Source organism: Eurosta solidaginis, chromosome X (assembly GCF_040869045.1).
Source record: "Eurosta solidaginis isolate ZX-2024a chromosome X, ASM4086904v1, whole genome shotgun sequence".
In the NCBI taxonomy this organism is placed as follows: Eukaryota; Metazoa; Arthropoda; class Insecta; order Diptera; family Tephritidae; genus Eurosta; species Eurosta solidaginis.
In genome coordinates, this window is record NC_090324.1 from 10,810,000 (window position 1) to 10,832,624 (window position 22,625).

General features: G+C 41.5%; 2 pseudogenes; both read right to left on the minus strand.

Moving 5' to 3' along the window:
* Positions 1 to 349: 349 nt before the first annotated feature.
* On the minus strand, positions 350 to 1,159 carry LOC137234779 (replication factor C subunit 4 pseudogene; annotated as a pseudogene).
* Positions 1,160 to 12,328: 11,169 nt separating this feature from the next.
* Positions 12,329 to 13,171, minus strand: LOC137234780 (replication factor C subunit 4 pseudogene; annotated as a pseudogene).
* Between the last annotated feature and the right edge of the window lie 9,454 nt (positions 13,172 to 22,625).

Below are 22,625 nucleotides of genomic sequence, written 5' to 3' on the forward strand. Positions count from 1 at the left end.
AGTAAATAAAATTAAACAAAAAAATTACTGAACGTTGTCCCTCATGCTATGCCACGGCGAAAGATTACATCGGCTTTACGTATATTATCACATGAATCATAATGATATGCCCAGAATATATAAAAATCCGCAACCATGGTTCCGATACCTGCATTGAATAGTTGTTCATAGCATTCCATAGAATGCTGATGACTCTCAATAAATTTCATATACAATTTCACCATTCGCCTATCCTGGAAGTATCGCTCCTCGTCTGCGAAACGTGACAAACACTTTGTGAGCACCTCTTCCAAGCCCGATTCTACCCTCCTGGCGGAAAACTTTGCTTTCAAAATATAAGTTTGTATTTTCACTTAAGTGCTAGTATGATTGCGCATCCCAAATCCATGATTCGGAGATATTCAGAGCCACCATCCTGTAGACGAAATGAGCATTCACCCAGTTTATCGCAGATTAAAGCCTTTTGCTTATTGGTTAGTGATGGGCAACGAATGACATACTCATTAAATTGCTCTAGCATTTGTCTAATTCTGTAAGCTTCATAGCCTATCTGTCGTACAAATTCCTCCAAATTTGAATAATTTCCTGATCGGCATACATCAAAAAAAAAAAAATCAACTAAATAATGCTCGGGCACAATGCCAGACATTTCCAACAAATCTGCAGTGCTTATAGTATTTGTTGTTCCTTTGAGGCGCTAACATGATTGAAGTGTTGTTATGGCGCGCCTCATATCACCACCAGGTATTTGTACAATCGACTGAAAAGCAGTATCATCTATCTTGACGCCCTCCAACTCACAAATATGACGCAAACGCGCTATGATTTGTTCATCACCCAACGCTTTAAAACGAAATTTTGTGCTACGTGATGTAATCGGCTCAATAATGCGCGACACATAATTGCGCACTAAACAGAAGCGTGTACTACGACTTTCCTTCTCCATGGTTCGACGTAGGGCAGCCTGTGCAGCATGTGTCATTGAATCAGCTCCATCGAGTATGATAATTTTGAAGGGCGGACAAGGACGACCATCCGGCCGCGTATTGCTTGCGGTTAATTGTGCGAAGCTTTTGATTTTTGTGCGTACCTCCACATTCCTCACAAGCGTATTTGCGATTGCCTTTTGGATGTATATCCAAATGTAGTTTGTATTCATTTGCACATTCAAAACTCTTATCGCATATATAACATTTGAACGTTAGTTCAGACTGTGGTGGTTTCTCAATAATTTGGCTTCCTTTTATATTTTTTTCCTTAACAAGCCTCTCGTTTCTCTTCCTTAACGGCCGTTTTAGTAAATGCCTTTTTTTTGTGATTAAGCAAAATTTCGATACGACTAAAACGTTTGCAACATTTACTACAATTAAAATGTAATTCACCTATACCATGTTTGCGATATCTGTGCGCTTGCAATTTTATGAGCTTAACATGGCAAGAATTGCACAAATCACATTTGAAAGTATGTCTAGTGTTACCTTTGCCAAATGGTAAAAATTCGGCACATTTTTCATAATATTCATGGAAAAAAGTATGTATTTTATTATTTCCATTAATATCCATCGCTGCTCTTATATTGTAAAACCAAGTTTTAATATTTTCTAATCGTTCATGTAACGAATTCACTGTCAGATTAAGTTCCCATTTAATTTTCATTATTTTTTTTTAAGACTGGTAAGATCTCTATCGTAGTTGTCATAATCTTTGTTTCGATCGCGCCATAAGCTTTGCAAACCCTTTAAATGGTCCAAAAAAATCCATTACAATGGTATATGGTGTTTTTCCAAACCATATCTCATTGTAATGGATTTAAATTCATGTTGCTCCCAAACTGTGCAGCTCACCTGAAAGAAAAAGAAAGAAAAGAGAATTAGTATTGTGTGTAAAAAAATAAACTGATGCGTACCTCTTTTTTTCTCATCAATGACAGGAATTTCATTGAAGGGTAACACAATCCACTTTCACAATAACACAATGTACACTACAAAAATTCATATGGTGTTGCCAGATGCTAAGGCGGCAAACCGGGAAAAACGCGATCACATTTATTTTTTTTTCCCCCTGCCTTCTTTTTTTGGGCCGTGTTTTATGAATTTATAACCTGAAATAAATGATCTTCTTCAAATATCCTATTACCACCCAGATCAAATATACCTGATTTCTTATAGTGCGGTCAATGTATAATTTATTTGTCAGACCTTACAATTTTTTTTTTTGTTGATTACACTATACAAATGTAAACTTAGGGGCGGAAGTGAATAGTTTGATGTAGCGGCGTATATGGGCAGAACGCCTCAACCTTGTGAATATCTTCTCAACACCCAACTCCCCTCAAGCATGATGGAATCCCCTCAACTTCTAAACCCTGACCAATGACAATTACCCCTTTTCAGGTCCAATATGACCCGGTATTCGACTCTACGCAGGAGGGCGGAACGCATGGCCCAGCGGTACCCGAAACCATGCCACCTGTGCGACAAGCGAAACCCGATCCTGTTATGCCCGGTATACCGAGCCAAATCGCCCGAGGAAAGGCAAAGGGAAGCCGCATTAGGACGATACTGCGGCAACTGCCTATCAGTAGCACACTGCACCGCCGACTGCACGAGCAAAGGACGTTGTCACCAGTGCCAAGGGGACCACCACACCACGTTGCACCAGAGCTTCGACAATCCGGAGCCCCAGGAAGTTGATACCAGGCCATGGAGCGTTCAGATGGATAGCGAAGACGGACACATTTTGTCTCTTCAAGCATCAGAAATAGGAACTGACAGCGGGCCCCGCGAGCTAGAAGAAGGAGAGTTGGACGAAGCCGGAGCGGAGTCACGGCCTTTCCGCCCGGCCACCAGTAGGAAGGTGGAACCAAGGAAGTTTCGGCCCCCACTCGCACACAAACGCCGCAAAGATGGAGCGGAATCACGGACTTTCCGCCCATCCATTACACACCAACGTCATCAAAGAGCGAGGAAGCGGGGCTCAGATCGTCACAAGGGAGTAGCGGAATCACGGACTTTCCGCAGCCCGAACCGGCGTCAACACGCACGAGGAGCGGAATCCCGGACTTTCCGCCCCCGTCAAGGATACGAGTTGGAGAGAATAGGTTCGCAGGCCCAGCTTGAACGACACTCTCGACGACTGCCAGCGGCCTTCAGAACGGGGCAAATCACGCGGGAGATCGTAGCACTTCGGCCCTTTACATCAATATCGCCAACTGCCGTTATCAAAATCGAGGCGCGAGTGCGATTGCACCTGATACGCGCACTCATCGACGCGTGCGCCACAACTTCGATAATTTCACGCGACCTGGCTCGACAGTTGTACCTCGACGAGGAAAACTACGGATCACAACAAGGGTGCCTCTTGCGAATAAGGGGTAAACATGGGCAGAACCGTAGGCTCACGATTCACGCCACGATCGTTCCCAACTACGTCCGTGTGAGTCCAAGCGCGAATGTCGACCCCTCGGTCGCGACACCGTATACCCATATGAAGCTCGCCGATCCAACATTTTTTGTGTCAAGTCCGATTCGACTCGTGTGGGGGCCGATATATATCCGGAGCTGATACTGCTGGGCACATTGCCATCTACGTTTGGCCCTTTTTTAGCGCAGAGCAGTATATTTGGCTGGCTCTTGTCTGGGGCATGCCGCTCCTAAATCTTCCACAACATTCGAACTAGCTTCACGTTCCATTCGTGTGAGAAGAGGTGCAAAAAATTGAACTCAACCACGTACTATTTCCTAACGCTTATTTTTTCTTTACTACAGCTCCACGATTTACGGATGGAACCGAAATACTAATTACTGTGTCAAGCAAAAAGACCGCCATGCCGCTGCCCTTTTTGGGACATCCATGAATTTTGTTCATTTATATATATTAGTTAGTATTAAGTTGATCAGGGAAGATGGCCGCAGGAGTCTACCGATGTTGCTTCTAGCAGGGGGGGCCGGCATGTTTAGGCCATCAATCTAAACCCAAAAATGAGCACGGCCAATAGAGACCCAGCCTAATGTAAACTATCTGTGTTTGCTTTTATCTACTTTCGCGCACTAACACCAACGGCTATATATATCCGTGCAGACGTATGTGTATGTGTTGGTGCGCGACTTTCCAATTTAACTTACTTTCGTTCAATTACCCCTCAAAACCGCTTTTCGACGGAATTGAGGGTTGAACGCGTTTTATAAGAAAGAAACTCTTTCACTCCTTTTTTGGAAGCCTCCGTGATCACTGCAGCCATCAGCTCTGTTATAGGTAAGATTTTCTTTTCGTTTGTATAACCTAACCTATGTATAATTAATTAACTGACTGTAATGGTGGGTCTTTAGCTAAACGCGTTTCCATTAGGAAAAATCGCGCAATTTTTAATGAGGGACCTAATTGTTTATATTTTGGAAATTCCTGTTTAAAAGGCAAGGATACAATATACTTACCCTTATCATTTCGAATCGTTGTGTTCTTATACAATTCTTCACAATACTTGTCATCATGGTTGTACGTTTTGTCCTTGGGGACTTCGTCTGTTTCCCAAAATGATCGTAGCTCTCTGTCTAATTGCACTTCACTGACAAACGACACATATTTCTCGCTGGGTGAGATTGTTTCGGTTTGGCCGGTCAATATCCAGCCGAATACCGTCTCTTGGGCTAGCAGTGTTCCTAACACGTCTTTTTTTATTCCCCCTAACATCACCTGTGCATAAATGTCGCCTCCTAATATCAGGTCGACTTGCTCATTGACAAAAAAACGTTTGTCAGCTAATACTAGGTTCGGGAAGGCCTGCATGGCCATGGCATCCACCTTGCATGTTGGTAGATTGCCAGTTAGTTGCGGCAGTACAAGCGCGGTGGTGGCAATGTTTATTGTCGGATCAATTGGAGACCGCAGTTGTATATGACACGCCTCCTTTACTTGTGCTGACACTTGATTGGTGATTCCTGAAACATGCGCAGACATCTGCTGAGATGGCAAGTTTATGCGACGTTTAAGTCTTTCAGTTATGAAAGTACATTCTGACCCCGAATCTATAAGTGCCCGCGCGGAGAAGTTGGTGTTGTTGTAGAATATATTGATGCGGGCCGTACCTAGTAAAACCCCTTTACTTGTGTTTGTAAAGCAGGCCTTGAAGTGGTTATTTCCATTGCGTTGGTTATTTCCAGTGCTTTGATTATTGGAATAGGTGCGCCTTTGTTGCGCTTGGGCTGATGGGCCAGGGTGGGTGTTATTGTTGTTTGCGTTTTAGTTGCTGTCCGTTGCCTGAATATGTAGGAGCGTATTGTGTCTTTGCTTGCAGGTGGCGCAATTATAGGAGCTTGAAAACCTAGACACAGTATGTCCTGAGGATAGGCAGTTAATACACCCTTTCTTGTTTTTAATGAAGGTGATACTATCGGAAACCGCCAATGTGCGGAACCGTTGGCAATGTTGTAGTTTGTGCTCAGTGGATTTACACATCTTGCACGCACCTTTGGTTACACTCGTCTTAAAAGCACCTAGCTTCCTGTGAGAGTTTTCAGTGGATTGTCTACCATTATTGGTTTTCGGGTTCTTGGTTTCCAGGCTATCCTCAGTTATGCCAGAGACTAACTCAAGTGTCTGGAAACGGTTCTGTAAGAATTTATCCATGTCTTCCCACTTGGATATTTCTGTTTTATTTTGAACCGTTTGCCCCCATAAGGCTAGTGTGCTTTTTGGTAATTTCGTTGTGCACAAATAAGTTATAATCGCATCCCAATTTGACACATCGATTTGATGTGTCTTTAAGGAGGCGATACAGTTGTTGATGTCTCGCTGCAGCTTTTTAATTGAAGTGCCGCATTCCTTTTCGACCGCCTCTAAGCTGAACAGTGTCTTCAGCTGAGTATTCACTAGTATGCGTTTGTTTTCGTATCTGTCTACCAGATTTTGCCACGCTATACCGAAGCCTTCGTTTGTGAGTGGGCACTTTTGCACTATCTCTTTAGCCTCACCCTGGGTCTTTTGTATCAAGTGGTACAATCTCTCTACCGGGGTGAGTCGCCTATATAAAATATATATGGCCGTAAAGAGGTCTCTGAATGTAGGCCAAGATAAGTAATCTCCTTTAAACACATCAGTGTCACACGGGGGTAGACGCATATTTGTATCCCGTTCGTGCTGTTCTTCGTGCTTAGGGTCGGGTTTGTTGAATATGGCCTGTCGCGTTGATATGTTTGACATGCAACGCAAGTAGACTGCGTAAGCACTTTTGTGTTTTATCTTAACAGCTGATATATTTTTTCCCTCTAGAGTGTCCCCAGCTATTATGTCGTCATGGGCTGTTTTTGCTTTTTTCCACTTTGCCTTTAACTCTTCTTGTTGGATAGCCAGAGTATACTTGGTATGCTCGGAGTCGGGTGTGGTATTGAAGTCAGCTTCAAATTCTATGACTTCATCAGCCATCCTTATGTAATTTTCCATCGCTTTCGACATGATATCAGTACTGAGATTAAGGGCAAAATGGATCTAACTTGTTATAGGGCAGCTCACGAAGGCACGTTCAGCTTAAGATAGGACGATGTAGCTAGTGGGTATATGCCCAATATAATGGATTGTCGCCAAGGGGTAAACACGCAAATTATTCTCTGTGTATATTGCCTTTAATTTTTTCAGCTAATTATGCTTTATGCGAACACTCTTGTCACCAATCTCACTGCAGTGTTAGTGTTGTGTGTATAAGAAGATAAGGTTAAGTGACTTTGATTTAATGGCAGTAACGCTGATTTATGTCACAACTTAAAGAACTGGTTAAATTTATTACACTTAAGTGTTTAATGGTGCTAAAATATTGGCAGTGACTTGCGATAAATTGCGTTAAAGTGTTGTTGCAAATAAATTGCCACACTACAGTGAAAAGTGGGGTTATGTTGAATTTGTGCAGCTGGTTGCGATATTCCTCGAAAATATGCGTTACAGCAAACAAACTACTAAATCAAAGACTTTATGTAAATCTGTGTAACTTAATTGCCACACATACGTATAATTTGTTTTTATTAATAAAATCGCGATATTGGTACGCCGGGAAGTTAAATTAATTGTAATTTCCCTACTAGTGCAAAGAACAAAAAAAAGTTGAACTCAAACCACGTACATTTGCGCCTTTGTTTGACCGCTCGTGTTTGTTTGCTGGTGTAGTGCTTGTCGCTTTTGAAACGCTCAGGTGCTGCTAACGGCTAGCTTTTGAAATGCTTTCGTGTGGTGCTGCTAACAGCTGGCTTTTGAAACGATTTTGTGTGGTAATATTAATGGTTGACTTTTGAAACGCTTTTGTGTGCTGTGGCTATCCAGTTGGTCGTTGGTAATTCAATGGTTTCTATAATTATTCCGGTGTAGTAGGACCATGTAAAAACCGCTTGGGGCTTCGATAGCTCTATAATGAGTTCCCAAGGGGTTTTTGCGCTCGTTGAAAAAAGAGAAAAAAGGAAAAGAACACACCGCAGATTAAATTCAAGAATTTAACGATTTCATTATTTGCACTTCAAAGCTAACTCACAATATATAATTCAAAAGCTAATTCACAAGTTAATTAATTATACATAGGTTAGGTTATACAAACGAAAAGAAAATCTTACCTATAACAGGGCTGATGGCTGCAGTGATCACGGAGGTTTCCAAAAAAGAAGTGAAAGAGTTTCTTTCTTATAAAACGCGTTCAACCCTCAATTCCGTCGAAAAGCGGTTTTGAGGGGTAATTGAACGAAAGTAAGTTAAATTGGAAAGTTAAATTGGAAAGTCGCGCACCAACACATACACATACGTCTGCACGGATATATATAGCCGTTGGTGTTAGTGCGCGAAAGTAGATAGAAGCAAACACAGATAGTTTACATTAGGCTGGGTCACTATTGGCCGTGCTCATTCTTGGGTTTAGCTAGATGGCCTAAACATGAACAACCTATACATACCAAAATCTGAACTGGCATTTTATTCCTGCGTCTGCTCCTCACATGGGGGGATTGTGGGAAGCGGGAGTGAAAAGTTTTAAATTTCACTTCAAAAGGGTAGCATCCAACCTTAAATACACCTTTGAGGAATTCTCTACCCTGCTTTGCAGGATAGAATCCTGCCTCAACTCCCGCCCCCTAACGCCCTCCTCAAATCAACCGTCCGACCTAGAACCATTAACCCCGGGGCACTTTTTAATAGGGGGACACCTATTAGCACCCTGGAGCCAGACGCGGACGAAAACCCCGCATCAATTATTAACCGCTGGCAGCGACTAAAAGCCCTACACCACACCTTTTGTCGACGATGGAAGACGGAATACCTCGTCGAACTTCAAAAAAGGAACAAATGGCGCCAACCTAAAGCAAATATGAAGTATTCCGTCGGCGAAGCTGTCAACCTCTTTGCTGATTTTTTCGGGGCGAATTTTGAGACTGGGACGTTTCTCACCGAGGAACTAGATACGGAAAATGACACCCCTATTAATTTTGGTCAATTCTCCCTGACTCTTGAAGATGTCATTTGTGGCATCTCGGTGATCAAGTCGTCAGTGCAAATGGATGTAGATGGGTTCTGTTCTTTTTTGTTTAAAAATATTGCAGCAGTTGCGTATCCAATCTTATTAATTTTTAATAAATCTCTCAGGAATGGAGATTTCATAAACGCTTGGAAGGTAACGTCTATTACCCCGATATTCAAGAGTGGTAATAAAAGTAATGTTGCCAACTACCGTCCTATTTCTAAACTTTCCACTGTCTCGAAATTGTTTGAAATTGTAGTTAAGGATAAAATATTCTTCGCAGTAAAGACCTTGATTTCACCTAATCAGCATGGATTCATGCCTGGCAGATCAACTGTAACTAATCTAGCAGTATTTTCTGAATACTGTATTTCTTCATTTAATAGGAGGGTGCAAGTTGATACTATCTATACCGATTTTTCGAAGGCTTTTGACAAAGTCAACCATTCATTACTAATATCTAAACTTGCTGGCTTCGGCTTCCATACTAGTATGCTATCTTGGGTGAGATCTTACTTGGCAGATCGTAGCTGTGTTGTTGTGGTAGATGGTATTTCTTCGCGGTCGTTTACTGCCAATTCTGGTGTACCCCAAGGGAGTGTGTTGGGCCCTTATTATTTGTTATCTTTATTAATGACATACGTCATTGTTTCAGTTATGCTGAATTCTTATTGTTTGCTGATGACTTGAAAATTTTTGCAGCAATCACGACTCAATCTGAGTCCACTATGCTCCAAGCTGATCTTGATAACGTAATGGACTGGTGTAAACGGAATCGTCTGCTTTTAAATATAAGTAAATGTTTTAGTATTACCTTTGCTAAAACTCGAAATGTTCTTCCTGTTTCTTATCATATTGGGGACTCTACGCTGAGGGTTGTTGATGAAATATCAGATCTTGGTGTAGTCTTTGATGCGAAGTTTCTATTCCACAGTCAGATTAATTATGTCATTGCGAAGTCTTATTCCACACTCGCGTTCATTCGCCGTTTCAGTATGGATTTTAGTGATCCTTATACTTTAAAACTTTTATTTACAACCCTAGTGCGGTCTAAACTAGAATATGCTGCTTTCATTTGGAGGCCATGCCTGCCATATAGACCGACTTGAGCGTATTCAAAAAATATTTTTGCGATTTGCCCTCCGGTCTTTGCGTTTTCAGGACCCTGTTCCATCATACAGTTCTAGGTGTCTTTTAATTAACCTTAAATCTTTAGTGAGTAGAAGATCAATGCTTTCATTGACATTTTTATATGATATCATCAATGGGATGGTTGACTCGCCCTATCTTTTAGAACGTATACGGTTCAATGTACCATCGCGAACCCTTCGATGTCACGATTTTTTCTGGTTAGATAGATTTAGAACGACTTATGCTTCCAACTCTCCAATTGCTAGGGCAATGAGGGAGTTTAATTTGCTGTATTCTATAGATATTGATTTTGCATTAAATAAATTTAGGTTTAAACTGCTATTGAATGAAATTATTTGAATATTTTATATTTATTAGTGAAGATATATTAGTAAATAGTCTGTAAGGAGGTTCTGATTGTCCTGGACTATAATATGAATAAATAAATAAATAAATAAATAAATAAATACACCTTTGAGGTATTCTCTACCCTGCTTTGCAGGATAGAATCCTGCCTCAACTCCCGCCCCCTAACGCCCCCTTCAAATCAACCGTCCGACCTAGAACCATTAACCCCGGGGCACTTTTTAATAGGGGGACACCTATTAGCATCCCCGGAGCCAGATGCGGACGAAAACCCCGCATCAATTATTAATCGATGGCAGCGACTAAAAGCCCTACACCACACCTTTTGTCGACGATGGAAGACGGAATACCTCGTCGAACTTCAAAAAAGGAACAAATGGCGCCAACCTAAATCAAAAATTTAGCTTGACAATCTAGTTGTCATAAAAGAAGACAACCTGCAACCCAATGAGTGGAGGCTCGGGAGGGTTATTAACCTCCATCCGGGATCGGATGGACGAGTACGAGTAGTGGATCTCATGACGGCAAAGGAAAAGGTTAAAAGACCCCTCACTAAACTCGTGCTACTCCCATCCAGCGAAGAGGATCAGGGATCCAGAGAGCAGTAACCGAACCCACGATCCAGAACCGAAACATACAACCTACGACCCCCCCTTTTCAAAGATATATCTATCTGTTGTGCTGCATGCTAGTTATTAACTGGCATGCAGATAAAAGATGCTACTTTAATAAAAAATTAGATGCAATTTAATGGAAATATATAATATTAATTCATACTTACATACTACATTTTAAATAGGAATTGCTGTCATTGTTCATCTCGTAATTCAGAATGATTGGCTCACGAGATTGTATGGAAGCACCATTCTGCACGTAAATCGATTAAATATAGTGATGAATTGCCATTGAGTGACATCTCGTGCGTTCTATATCAGAGTTCGCTTCGTTATTTGCATAAAATTTCTGGAATAAAATTCGTCTTGATTACACTGTGCGACAATAAAGTATACAAAAACTGTATACTCAGAACTTCTAATACAGTCCCAAAATCTGAAGTTAGCGACTAAAACCAAGTTTGCAGGGAGAACATTGCCATGTAGTTCTGCAGGTTCGCCACTAATTATGAGAGTTAAGCCCCCCCGACACATATTCTGTGCCTTTTTAGCACTGATATGAAACTTGCATGTTTTACTGTATTCTAAATCGATATATATGCACATAAATCGTACTAAAGCATATTATTATTGTCTCAGACGACCATGGCGTTTTCATCCTGAAGAAAATTTCAATCCCGGAAAACCACAATTTCGACCTAAACAGTAATAGTATGCCAATGCTTTTAGCAAAACAACAAACATTGTGAAACTTCAAAAATCCTCAAATACGTCAAAAAAATTTGAGTGGACTACCTTCTTATTTATACGATGTTGCAAAGTTAAACAATATTTGTTTGAGCACAAGCATAAAACAAAAAAAATTAAAACTAAGGCCGTTTTCTTATATGAATTTAAAAATTGATCTACCTTATAAGCACAAATTTTGAAAAATCTTTGAAGTCTACTTCAGAAAACGTCCCTAAAACTTTTAAAGCAAAATCGCAGTTATTTAACAGCCAGAAATATTGCCTTGTGGCATTGATGCACAGCCTCGCTGAATCCGTTCTCATTTCGGCCTTTAATTGTTATTATTTGGACTAGTAGGTAAAGGTGGTGCATTTCCGCTTCGATTTGGAATTGGCGGCGATCCACGGCGTGCTGGAAATGGTGGTGGTGGCCCCTACTGGATTCGGCTGGATTGCTGATCCTTGTTTACGTGGACTTTCACCACCAGAAGAACGCATTAAATTATCTTCATTTACAGCTGGTGGAAGATGTGGCCATTGGTGGTGGAGGTGGAGGACACTCTGCACCGGATTTACTCAGAGTTTGGCCTTGCATAGTGACGTTAAAGGTAGACGATTTTGATATCTCTAGTAAAAGAAAGCCAAAAATTAGAGAATGAGTAAATAAAATTAAACAAAAAAATTACTGAACGTTGTCCCTCATGCTATGCCACGGCGAAAGATTACATCGGCTTTACGTATATTATCACATGAATCATAATGATATGCCCAGCATATATAAAAATCCGCAACCATGGGTCCGATACCTGCATTGAATAGTTGTTCATAGCATTCCATAGAATGCTGATGACTCTCAATAAATTTCATATACAATTTCACCATTCGCCTATCCTGGAAGTATCGCTCCTCGTCTGCGAAACGTGACAAACACTTTGTGAGCACCTCTTCCAAGCCCGATTCTACCCTCCTGGCGGAAAACTTTGCTTTCAAAGTATAAGTTTGTATTTTCACTTAAGTGCTAGTATGATTGCGCATCCCAAATCCATGATTCGGAGATATTCAGAGCCACCATCCTGTAGACGAAATGAGCATTCACCCAGTTTATCGCAGATTAAAGCCTTTTGCTTATTGGTTAGTGATGGGCAACGAATGACATACTCATTAAATTGCTCTAGCATTTGTCTAATTCTGTAAGCTTCATAGCCTATCTGTCGTACAAATTCCTCCAAATTTGAATAATTTCCTGATCGGCATACATCCAAAAAAAAAAAATCAACTAAATAATGCTCGGGCACAATGCCAGACATTTCCAACAAATCTGCAGTGCTTATAGTATTTGTTGTTCCTTTGAGGCGCTAACATGATTGAAGTGTTGTTATGGCGCGCCTCATATCACCACCAGGTATTTGTACAATCGACTGAAAAGCAGTATCATCTATCTTGACGCCCTCCAACTCACAAATATGACGCAAACGCGCAATGATTTGTTCATCACCCAACGCTTTAAAACGAAATTTTGTGCAACGCGATGTAATCGGCTCAATAATGCGCGACACATAATTGCGCACTAAACAGAAACGTGTACTACGACTTTCCTTCCCCATGGTTCGACGTAGGGCAGCCTGTGCAGCATGTGTCATTGAATCAGCTCCATCGAGTATGATAATTTTGAAGGGCGGACAAGGACGACCATCCGGCCGCGTATTGCTTGCGGTTAATTGTGCGAAGCTTTTGATTTTTGTGCGTACCTCCACATTCCTCACAAGCGTATTTGCGATCGCCTTTTGGATGTATATCCAAATGTAGTTTGTATTCATTTGCACATTCAAAACTCTTATCGCATATAACATTTGAACGTTAGTTCAGACTGTGTTGGTTTCTCAATAATTTGGCTTCCTTTTGTATTTTTTTCCTTAACAAGCCTCTTGTTTCTCTTCCTTAACGGCCGTTTTAGTAAATGCCTTTTTTTTGTGATTAAGCAAAATTTGGATACGACTAAAACGTTTGCAACATTTACTACAACTAAAATGTAATTCACCTATACCATGTTTGCGATATCTGTGCGCTTGCAATTTTATGAGCTTAACATGGCAAGAATTGCACAAATCACATTTGAAAGTATGTCTAGTGTTACCTTTGCCAAATGGTAAAAATTCGGCACATTTTTCATAATATTCATGGAAAAAAGTATGTATTTTATTATTTCCATTAATATCCATCGCTGCTCTTATATTGTAAAACCAGGTTTTAATATTTTCTAATCGTTCATGTAACGAATTCACTGTCAGATTAAGTTCCCATTTAATTTTCATTATTTTTTTTTAAGACTGGTAAGATCTCTATCGTAGTTGTCATAATCTTTGTTTCGATCGCGCCATAAGCTTTGCAAACCCTTTAAATGGTCCAAAAAAATCCATTACAATGGTATATGGTGTTTTTCCAAACCATATCTCATTGTAATGGATTTAAATTCATGTTGCTCCCAAACTGTGCAGCTCACCTGAAAGAAAAAGAAAGAAAAGAGAATTAGTATTGTGTGTAAAAAAATAAACTGATGCGTACCTCGTTTTTTCTCATCAATGACAGGAATTTCATTGAAGGGTAACACAATCCACTTTCACAATAACACAATGTACACTACAAAAATTCATATGGTGTTGCCAGATGCTAAGGCGGCAAACCGGGAAAAACGCGATCACATTTTTTTTTTCCCCCTGCCTTCTTTTTTTGGGCCGTGTTTTATGAATTTATAACCTGAAATAAATGATCTTCTTCAAATATCCTATTACCACCCAGATCAAATACACCTGATTTCTTATAGTGCGGTCAATGTATAATTTATTTGTCAGACCTTACAATTTTTTTTTTTTGTTGATTACACTATACAAATGTAAACTTAGGGGCGGAAGTGAATAGTTTGATGTAGCGGCGTATATGGGCAGAACGCCTCAACCTTGTGAATATCTTCTCAACACCCAACTCCCCTCAAGCATGATGAAATCCCCTCAACTTCTAAACCCTGACCAATGACAATTACCCCTTTTCAGGTCCAATATGACCCGGTATTCGACTCTACGCAGGAGGGCGGAACGCATGGCCCAGCGGTACCCGAAACCATGCCACCTGTGCGACAAGCGAAACCCGATCCTGTTATGCCCGGTATACCGAGCCAAATCGCCAGAGGAAAGGCAAAGGGAAGCCGCATTAGGACGATACTGCGGCAACTGCCTATCAGTAGCACACTGCACCGCCGACTGCACGAGCAAAGGACGTTGTCACCAGTGCCAAGGGGACCACCACACCACGTTGCACCAGAGCTTCGACAATCCGGAGCCCCAGGAAGTTGATACCAGGCCATGGAGCGTTCAGATGGATAGCGAAGACGGACACATTTTGTCTCTTCAAGCATCAGAAATAGGAACTGACAGCGGGCCACGCGAGCTAGAAGAAGGAGAGTTGGACGAAGCCGGAGCGGAATCACGGCCTTTCCGCCCGGCCACCAGTAGGAAGGTGGAAGCAAGGGAGTACAAGGGAGTAGCGGAATCACGGACTTTCCGCAGCCCGAACCGGCGTCAACACGCACGAGGAGCGGAATCCCGGACTTTCCGCCCCCGTCAAGGATACGAGTTGGAGAGAATAGGTTCGCAGGCCCAGCTTGAACGACACTCTCGACGACTGCCAGCGGCCTTCAGAACGGGGCAAATCACGCGGGAGATCGTAGCACTTCGGCCCTTTACATCAATATCGCCAACTGCCGTTATCAAAATCGAGGCGCGAGGGCGATTGCACTTGATACGCGCACTCATCGACGCGTGCGCCACAACTTCGATAATTTCACGCGACCTGGCTCGACAGTTGTACCTCGACGAGGAAAACTACGGATCACAACAAGGGTGCCTCTTGCGAATAAGGGGTAAACATGGGCAGAACCGTAGGCTCACGATTCACGCCACGATCGTTCCCAACTACGTCCGTGTGAGTCCAAGCGCGAATGTCGACCCCTCGGTCGCGACACCGTATACCCATAAGAAGCTCGCCGATCCAACATTTTTTGTGTCAAGTCCGGTTCGACTCGTGTGGGGGCCGATATATATCCGGAGCTGATACTGCCGGGCACATTGCCATCTACGTTTGGCCCTTTTTTAGCGCAGAGCAGTATATTTGGCTGGCTCTTGTCTGGGGCATGCCGCTCCTAAATCTTCCACAACATTCAAACTAGCTTCACGTTCCATTCGTGTGAGAAGAGGTGCAAAAAATTGAACTCAACCACGTACTATTTCCTAACGCTTATTTTTTCTTTACTACAGCTCCACGATTTACGGATGGAACCGAAATACTAATTACTGTGTCAAGCAAAAGACCGCCATGCCGCTGCCCTTATTGGGACATCCATGAATTTTGTTCATTTATATATATTAGTTAGTGTTAAGTTGATCAGGGAAGATGGCCGCAGGAGTCTACCGATGTTGCTTCTAGCAAGGGGGCCGGCATGTTTAGGCCATCAAGCTAAACCCAAAAATGAGCACGGCCAATAGAGACCCAGCCTAATGTAAACTATCTGTGTTTGCTTTTATCTACTTTCGCGCACTAACACCAACGGCTATATATATCCGTGCAGACGTATGTGTATGTGTTGGTGCGCGACTTTCTAATTTAACTTACTTTCGTTCAATTACCCCTCAAAACCGCTTTTCGACGGAATTGAGGGTTGAACGCGTTTTATAAGAAAGAAACTCTTTCACTCCTTTTTTGGAAACCTCCGTGATCACTGCAGCCATCAGCCCTGTTATAGGTAAGATTTTCTTTTCGTTTGTATAACCTAACCTATGTATAATTAATTAACTGACTGTAATGGTGGGTCTTTAGCTAAACGCGTTTCCATTAGGAAAAATCGCGCAATTTTTAATGAGGGACCTAATTGTTTATATTTTGGAATTCCTGTTTAAAAGGCAAGGATACAATATATTTACACTTATCATTTCGAATCGTTGTATTCTTATACAATTCTTCACAATACTTGTCATCATGGTTGTACGTTTTGTCCTTGGGGACTTCCTCTGTTTCCCAAAATGATCGTAGCTCTCTGTCTAATTGCACTTCACTGACAAACGACACATATTTCTCGCTGGGTGAGATTGTTTCGGTTTGGCCGGTCAATATCCAGCCGAATACCGTCTCTTGGGCTAGCAGTGTTCCTAACACGTCTTTTTTTATTCCCCCTAGCATCACCTGTGCATAAATGTCGCCTCCTAATATCAGGTCGACTTGCTAATTGACAAAAAAAACGTTTGTCAGCTAATACTAGGTTCGGGAAGGCCTGCATGGCCATGGCATCCACCTTGCATGTTGGTAGATTGCCAGTTAGTTGCGGCAGTACAAGCGCGGTGGTGGCAATGTTTATTGTCGGATCAATTGGAGACCGCAGTTGTATATGACACGCCTCCTTTACTTGTGCTGACACTTGATTGGTGATTCCTGAAACATGCGCAGACATCCGCTGAGATGGCAAGTTTATGCGACGTTTAAGTCTTTCAGTTATGAAAGTACATTCTGACCCCGAATCTATAAGTGCCCGCGCGGAGAAGTTGGTGTTGTTGTAGAATATATTGATGCGGGCCGTACCTAGTAAAACCCCTTTACTTGTGTTTGTAAAGCAGGCCTTGAAGTGGTTATTTCCATTGCTTTGGTTATTTCCAGTGCTTTGATTATTGGAATAGGTGCGCCTTTGTTGCGCTTGGGCTGATGGGCCAGGGTGGGTGTTATTGTTGTTTGCGTTTTAGTTGCTGTCCGTTGCCTGAATATGTAGGAGCGTATTGTGTCTTTGCTTGCAGGTGGCGCAATTATAGGAGCTTGAAAACCTAGACACAGTATGTCCTGAGGATAGGCAGTTAATACACCCTTTCTTGTTTTTAATGAAGGTGATACTATCGGAAACCGCCAATGTGCGGAACCGTTGGCAATGTTGTAGTTTGTGCTCAGTGGATTTACACATCTTGCACGCACCTTTGGTTACACTCGTCTTAAAAGCACCTAGCTTCCTGTGAGAGTTTTCAGTGGATTGTCTACCATTATTGGTTTTCGGGTTCTTGGTTTCCAGGCTATCCTCAGTTATGCCAGAGACTAACTCAAGTGTCTGGAAACGGTTCTGTAAGAATTTATCCATGTCTTCCCACTTGGATATTTCTATTTTATTTTGAACCGTTTGCCCCCATAAGGCTAGTGTGCTTTTTGGTAATTTCGTTGAGCACAAATAAGTTATAATCGCATCCCAATTTGACACATCGATTTGATGTGTCTTTAAGGAGGCGATACAGTTGTTGATGTCTCGCTGCAGCTTTTTAATTGAAGTGCCGCATTCCTTTTCGACCGCCTCTAAGCTGAACAGTGTCTTCAGCTGAGTATTCACTAGTATGCGTTTGTTTTCGTATCTGTCTACCAGATTTTGCCACGCTATACCGAAGCCTTCGTTTGTGAGTGGGCACTTTTGCACTATCTCTTTAGCCTCACCCTGGGTCTTTTGTATCAAGTGGTACAATCTCTCTACCGGGGTGAGTCGCCTATATAAAATATATATGGCCGTAAAGAGGTCTCTGAATGTAGGCCAAGATAAGTAATCTCCTTTAAACACATCAGTGTCACACGGGGGTAGACGCATATTTGTATCCCGTTCGTGCTGTTCTTCGGGCTTAGGGTCGGGTTTGTTGAATGTGGCCTGTCGCTTTGATATGTTTGACATGCAACGCAAGTAGACTGCGTAAGCACTTTTGTGTTTTATCTTAACAGCTGATATATTTTTTCCCTCTAGAGTGTCCCCAGCTATTATGTCGTCATGGGCTGTTTTTGCTTTTTTCCACTTTGCCTTTAACTCTTCTTGTTGGATAGCCAGAGTATACTTGGTATGCTCGGAGTCGGGTGTGGTGTTGAAGTCAGCTTCAAATTCTATGACTTCATCAGCCATCCTTATGTAATTTTCCATCGCTTTCGACATGATATCAGTACTGAGATTAAGGGCAAAATGGATCTAACTTGTTATAGGGCAGCTCACGAAGGCACGTTCAGCTTAAGATAGGACGATGTAGCTAGTGGGTATATGCCCAATATAATGGATTGTCGCCAAGGGGTAAACACGCAAATTATTCTCTGTGTATATTGCCTTTAATTTTTTCAGCTAATTATGCTTTATGCGAACACTCTTGTCACCAATCTCACTGCAGTGTTAGTGTTGTGTGTATAAGAAGATAAGGTTAAGTGACTTTGATTTAATGGCAGTAACGCTGATTTATGTCACAACTTAAAGAACTGGTTAAATTTATTACACTTAAGTGTTTAATGGTGCTAAAATATTGGCAGTGACTTGCGATAAATTGCGTTAAAGTGTTGTTGCAAATAAATTGCCACACTACAGTGAAAAGTGGGGTTATGTTGAATTTGTGCAGCTGGTTGCGATATTCCTCGAAAATATGCGTTACAGCAAACAAACTACTAAATCAAAGACTTTATGTAAATCTGTGTAACTTAATTGCCACACATACGTATAATTTGTTTTTATTAATAAAATCGCGATATTGGTACGCCGGGAAGTTAAATTAATTGTAATTTCCCTACTAGTGCAAAGAACAAAAAAAAGTTGAACTCAAACCACGTACATTTGTGCCTTTGTTTGACCGCTCGTGTTTGTTTGCTGGTGTAGTGCTTGTCGCTTTTGAAACGCTCAGGTGCTGCTAACGGCTAGCTTTTGAAATGCTTTCGTGTGGTGCTGCTAACAGCTGGCTTTTGAAACGATTTTGTGTGGTAATATTAATGGTTGACTTTTGAAACGCTTTTGTGTGCTGTGGTTATCCAGTTGGTCGTTGGTAATTCAATGGTTTCTATAATTATTCCGGTGTAGTAGGACCATGTAAAAACCGCTTGGGGCTTCGATAGCTCTATAATGAGTTCCCAAGGGGTTTTTGCGCTCGTTGAAAAAAGAGAAAAAAGGAAAAGAACACACCGCAGATTAAATTCAAGAATTTAACAATTTCATTATTTGCACTTCAAAGCTAACTCACAATATATAATTCAAAAGCTAATTCACAAGTTAATTAATTATACATAGGTTAGGTTATACAAACGAAAAGAAAATCTTACCTATAACAGGGCTGATGGCTGCAGTGATCACGGAGGTTTCCAAAAAGAAGTGAAAGAGTTTCTTTCTTATAAAACGCGTTCAACCCTCAATTCCATCGAAAAGCGGTTTTGAGGGGTAATTGAACGAAAGTAAGTTAAATTGGAAAGTTAAATTGGAAAGTCGCGCACCAACACATACACATACGTCTGCACGGATATATATAGCCGTTGGTGTTAGTGCGCGAAAGTAGATAGAAGCAAACACAGATAGTTTACATTAGGCTGGGTCACTATTGGCCGTGCTCATTCTTGGGTTTAGCTAGATGGCCTAAACATGAACAACCTATACATACCAAAATCTGAACTGGCATTTTATTCCTGCGTCTGCTCCTCACATGGGGGGATTGTGGGAAGCGGGAGTGAAAAGTTTTAAATTTCACTTCAAAAGGGTAGCATCCAACCTTAAATACACCTTTGAGGAATTCTCTACCCTGCTTTGCAGGATAGAATCCTGCCTCAACTCCCGCCCCCTAACGCCCTCTTCAAATCAACCGTCCGACCTAGAACCATTAACCCCGGGTCACTTTTTAATAGGGGGACACCTATTAGCACCCTGGAGCCAGACGCGGACGAAAACCCCGCATCAATTATTAACCGCTGGCAGCGACTAAAAGCCCTACACCACACCTTTTGTCGACGATGGAAGACGGAATACCTCGTCGAACTTCAAAAAAGGAACAAATGGCGCCAACCCTAAAGCAAATATGAAGCTTGACAATCTAGTTGTCATAAAAGAAGACAACCTGCAACCCAATGAGTGGAGGCTCGGGAGGGTTATCAACCTCCATCCGGGATCGGGTGGACGAGTACGAGTAGTGGATCTCATGACAGCAAAGGAAAAGTTTACAAGATCCCTCACTAAACTCGTGCTACTCCCATCCAGCGAAGAGGATCAGGGATCCAGAGAGCAGTAACCGAACCCACGACCCAGAACCGAAACATACAACCTTCTGCACGTAAATCGATTAAATATAGTGATGAATTGCCATTGAGTGACATTTCGTGCGTTCTATATCAGAGTTCGCTTCGTTATTTGCATAAAATTTCTGGAATAAAATTCGTCTTGATTACACTGTGCGACAATAAAGTATACAAAAACTGTATACTCAGAACTTCTAATATAGTCCCAAAATCTGAAGTTAGCGACTAAAACCAAGTTTTCAGGAAGAACATTCGTGTTGGCCTCGTTGAAGACTTATGCTTCAAAGTAAACTGTGATCTGTCTGCTGTTTTCTGTTGGGCTAAAAACAATGCTTTATGTCTTAACGCTGCAAAATCGTACGTTATGCCGATATCCAAAAATGAAATCGACCCTGAAAGTATTCCATCTTTAAAGATTGGCTCGCAGGCACTTAGTACCACTGACAAAGTTAAAAATTTAGGCTTTGTATTAAATAACAAATTTACTTCTTTCGACCACGTTAATAAAGTAGTCCGCAATGTTTATGTTATACTGCGGACCTTACGCATATCGGCACCGTTCACACCACAGGAAACTCGTCGCAAGCTTGCAATGCAGCTAATTGTACCCCAATTCACATACTTTGAACTTGTGTATACTAAACTTGACTCGGAGTCAGCCAACAAGATCAATGTAACCTTCATAATGTTACCAGGTACGTGTATGGGGTAGGTCGATACGATCACATATCACCCTGGAGGGATAAAATTCTGGGATGCAACATCCTTAATTACTTGGCTGCCAGAAACTGCATGTTCATGTTTAAACTATTAGAATGTAAGCTCCCCAAGTATCTTTATGACAAACTGCATTTTACCAGGTCTCAAAGAAACCGTAAATTGGTGGTTCCGATGTTCAAATACTTAGGGTCTAGCAGATTGTTTTTTATTAGCGCTGTTAGACTTTGGAACGCTATTCCCGAATCAATTAAAGTAGAGCTGAATAATAGAAACTTCAAAAGCATTATATTGAAATACTTCGCAGAAGTTGATATTTCCTCTATATTTTGACTAAAATACATATAAAAGACTTAAGTTCTTAGTTGTACAAATTTGTTAAATAAATGAAATGAAATGAAAAATGAAACATTGCCATGTAGTTCTGCAGGTTCGCCACTAATTATGAGAGTTAAGCCCCCTCCCCCCCTTTTAAAGCAAAATCGCAGTTATTTAACAGCCAGAAATATTACCTTGTGGCATTGATGCACAGCCTCGCTGAATCCGTTCTCACTTCGGCCTTTAATTGTTATTATTTGGACTAGTAGGTAAATGTGGTGCATTTCCGCTTCGATTTGGAATTGGCGGCGATCCACGGCGTGCTGGAAATGGTGGTGGTGGCCCCTACTGGATTCGGCTGGATTGCTGATCCTTGTTTATGTGGACTTTCACCACCAGAAGAACGCATTAAATTATCTTCATTTACAGCTGGTGGAAGATATGGCCATTGGTGGTGGAGGTGGAGGACACTCTGCACCGGAATTACTCCGAGTTTGGCCTTGCATAGTGACGTTAAAGGTAGACGATTTTGATATCTATAAAAAAGAAAGCCAAAAATTAGAGAATGAGTAAATAAAATTAAACAAAAAAATTACTGAACGTTGTCCCTCATGCTATGCCACGGCGAAAGATTACATCGGCTTTACGTGTATTATCACATGAATCATAATGATATGCCCAGCATATATAAAAATCCGCAACCATGGTTCCGATACCTGCATTGAATAGTTGTTCATAGCATTCCATAGGATGCTGATGACCCTCAATAAATTTCATATACAATTTCACCATTCGCCTATCCTGGAAGTATCGCTCCTCGTCTGCGAAACGTGACAAACACTTTGTGAGCACCTCTTCCAAGCCCGATTCTACCCTCCTGGCGGAAAACTTTGCTTTCAAAGTATAAGTTTGTATTTTCACTTAAGTGCTAGTATGATTGCGCATCCCAAATCCATGATTCGGAGATATTCAGAGCCACCATCCTGTAGACGAAATGAGCATTCACCCAGTTTATCGCAGATTAAAGCCTTTTGCTTATTGGTTAGTGATGGGCAACGAAGGACATACTCATTAAATTGCTCTAGCATTTGTCTAATTCTGTAAGCTTCATAGCCTATCTGTCGTACAAATTCCTCCAAATTTGAATAATTTCCTGATCGGCATACAAAAAATCAACTAAAT